The following is a 3,856-nucleotide window of genomic DNA, read 5'->3' on the forward strand; positions in this document are numbered from 1 at the left end:
TTAGGTATGGATTTCTCATTTAAGAAGCATTTTCTACTAATCACTATACACTAATTAAGAAGAAACATGCAGAAACACTGTTTTCAATCTACGTGATGAATGCAACATACAAACGTGTCTTGGACCCAAAAAGTGTTTGACAGAGTTTGTCACGTTTTTGTAACGCTTTATCCAATTCTTTACTCATATTCATTCACATTCAGATCATCAGAGTACGAATATGTCTGATATTCGTCTTCCGCAAGTCAACACATTCCAGAGTACGGATGGGAACTGATCGATAACGAATACACGATCATCTGGTTCCAAGGCGAGCAACTGCCTGCCAGTCTGACAGAGGAGAGACCAGCATCACTGCTCATTGACGAGTTCAGTGATGACGAGGATGGTACCATGTTGATTGTGTCCTCTGGTGACGAACAGTCAGACTCCGGTACAGAACAGAATACACACTGCAGCCGTCTGGATAATGGGGCGTCATGTACTAATACCTCTGCTCTTTGGTGTAGACGTATTGATAGATTAAAAATGTCATGGCGTAATGTGTCGTTTGGAGGCAGTACGAGAATTTGAATATCTAGCGTTAAGTATTTACATATTTAATCATCATATAAAACTTTGTTAATTCCAACAATGCGAGTAAGGGGTTGCGATGCTCACTATTATACTTTCAATCCAATCTTGTTTTGTAAGCCGCGGTTTTGCCAACAGGCCAAAGCTTCCACATGGTACGTAAACGCTTCAATTTGTCGTTGGTTTCTAATAGCCATTTTGCATTTATGTGACACTTTTGTCCAAGGGGCAAGTTGCCCTTTGTTGTAGTTTTAATCCATTTTTGGTTTGTAACAGTTTCCATTTTTGTGAAGTTTGTGAAGGACAAGTCACCTTTAAGAGAAAAATTACTGCTTTAAAAATTAATTTTATTCGAATGAACGAAAGCGACATGCATTATGTGTTGACAGAAGTCAGCATCAGTAATGGAGGAAGGATTCCGATGCCATACAATGGAAAATCAACATTTTTTTCATTTAAAGGTGTTCTTCCATTTTCAATAGAGGAGGATATGTTAATTAGTCAAAATGCTTCTTAAATTAGGGATCCATACATATCATTCTTACTTACTATGATTATATTCAGTTTGACGAGCCGAATATTTTTGTGAAAGAATTTACACCGGAGCAGAAAGTCTAATTAAGACCTAATTAACGATCTAATTAAAGATTTCTTCATTGGAATTTCAAAATCAACAGATTGGAAGACTATAAGAACAAATCACTTAAACAGATGTAGAAAAATGTGCTAAAACAATCATGAAAACCAAACAATACATAAACATTTAATACTGTACAGGTCCGCTTCCATAATCAGGAAGAGGCAAAACAGCACTCTACGCAAGCACTACAGAACGATGAACTTGTCATGGTCCCATACTACATGGGACAGAGAGTAAGCAAAATCAAAATAAAGAATGCCCCACCCGAAATTTAACCAAAGTGGTTCACATCGGCGATATGTTTTCATTTGAAAATAATAAACATAACAGGAATCTCCGTTTTTCACAATGAAAACTGGACCGGCAAATCGATTGAAATCACGATCCAAATGGATCAAGATTCAATCGACAAATTGCCGAATGTGATCAAACTCGAGAATGGACAAAACCTGTATGTGGTGGTGGAAGGGAAAAACCGCGTGGCTACCTCTGCGGCCGCTCAGACCACTTAATAGCAAAGTGCGTTTTAGCACATAAAAAACAAGGAGAACAATTACAATCAAAACACAAAACAAATAGAAGACAACCCTTGCTACCAACACCACAAAACCCACAAATGATGTAAGAAATATACAAGAATATACAAAGCCACCATTCGGTCTCTAATAGATTAACAGGGCTGCAGTTTACTCGAACCCGAAAGGATGTGTGAGGCCTTTCAACAGCACTTTGCACGACTGTTTGGTGCGAGTGGTGGGTCGGAACGCGGGATGGATTTCAGTGCCTACCTGACCGGCCTGCCGCGGCTCTCGGCAAGAGAAGCGGAGTATTGTGAGGGTCCCATCACAGCTGCTGAAGTACGGGATGCGATAGCGGGCTGAGCGAGGGATAAGTCGCCTGGTCTACCCTACGAGCTATATTGTCAAATGCCAGACTTGTTTGGCGACCTCTTGGTATCCGTCTACTGCATCTGGCAACAAAACGGGAGAATCCCCGGTTTTGTGAGCCGAGGTGCAATGATGTTGCTGAAGAAAGACCCAAACAAGGGGAATTTTATAGATAATTTCAGGCCCATCATTCTGCTCAACGCAGATTTGAAAATTTGGATCAAAGTAATAGGCGAGAGGTTGGCGCTTGTCATCGATAAACTGGTCGACAAGGCGCAAACATGCGCCGTGCCGGGCAGAACCATCCATGACAACCTCCATCTGATGCGCTACATCGTGGACAGGGTAGATGAGGATCCTGGCATGGGTGGGGCGCTGATCAATTTGGATCAATCTAACGTTTTCGATAGGGTCGACCATTAGTACCTGGCGGCCGTCCCCAGGGCGGCTGGCTTTGGTCCCGTCTTCCGCGATGATAGACAGATAGGCAGATAAAGAGAAACAGAGAAAGAGAGAGAGAGAGAGAGAAAGAGAGATAGGCGAATAAAAAGAAAGAAAGAAAGAAAGAAAAAGAAGGATACTGACAGCCATACAGACGTAGAGATACATAGAGTTGGTGACTATGAGAGAAGAGAGAGACAGGAAGAATGAGAGAGAGACAGAGAGAATGAGGGAGAGAGACAGAGAAACAGAGAGATTGAGGGAGAGAGAGGAGGCGAGAGGAAAAGGCGGAGGAAGAAAAAATAAACAGGAGGAGGAGAATATTAACAAAATATAAAACAAAGGAAAGAGAGAAAAGGGGGGAATGAAAGCAGAGATAAAGAAGTGAAAATGGGAGAGAGAAAACCAGTCAGAATGAGAGAGAGAGAGAGAGAGAGAGAGAGAGACATAGAAGATGGGAGGGGTAAGTGTGTTGTGACGGGGGAAGGTAGTGGAAAGAGAGAGAGAGAGAGAGAGAGAGAGAGAGTCAGGGCTTCGTTAACCTTTTACGAACGACGCCATCTTATGAGAGGACAGAATTGATGGGTGCAAGGGGGCGGCGGTGTGCGGGGTGGGGGAAGATGGAGAGGCTTAGTTAGTTGTGGAACGGGGTGAGGAGGACGGGGAGGGAGCAGGAAGTGTGGGTGGGTGGTGGTGGGGGTGGGGCTATTGTCGTCATTATTGGTTATAATGAGATATTTAATGGAGTGGGCGTACTACTGTTATGTTGAGTGAGGGATTGGGGGGACGGGTTGATTGGGGTGAGGAGTATACGTATATATATATATATATATATATATATATATATAATAACAAGGAGGAGAGAGAGGATGAGAGGGAGGAAGAGAACGGAAGAGCAAAGCGCACGGCCACACACACACACACATACATACATGCATATGTATATACATGAATACGTATGTGTCTGTATGTTATATATATATATATATATATATAATATATATATATATATGTATATATATACATACATGTATGCGTATATCCATGCATGTATCCATATGTATGCATGCATGCATATGTATGCATGTATGTATGTACTATGCATATATATGTGTGTGTGTTTATATATATATGTGTGTGTGGTGTGTATAAATACGTTGTATAGAGACACAAAGAGACAGACAGACAGATAATAGAGAGGATAACTAGCTAGCTTTAACTGTCATATACCATAGATATGTATATATATATATATATATATATGTATATATATATATATATACAATATATATATATATATATATATACACATATA

The 3,856-nt window shown here is 40.8% G+C and overlaps 1 long non-coding RNA gene across 1 annotated transcript; it reads left to right on the forward strand.

Moving 5' to 3' along the window:
• Positions 1–1,675: 1,675 nt before the first annotated feature.
• LOC118761010 lies at positions 1,676–3,438 on the forward strand. The gene is made up of 3 exons (XR_004997094.1): positions 1,676–1,834; positions 2,220–2,224; positions 3,426–3,438. It is a non-coding gene; the product is annotated as an uncharacterized LOC118761010 (long non-coding RNA).
• The last annotated feature ends 418 nt before the right edge of the window (positions 3,439–3,856 follow it).

Source organism: Octopus sinensis, unplaced genomic scaffold (genome assembly GCF_006345805.1).
Source record: "Octopus sinensis unplaced genomic scaffold, ASM634580v1 Contig04535, whole genome shotgun sequence".
Lineage (NCBI taxonomy): Eukaryota > Metazoa > Mollusca > Cephalopoda > Octopoda > Octopodidae > Octopus > Octopus sinensis.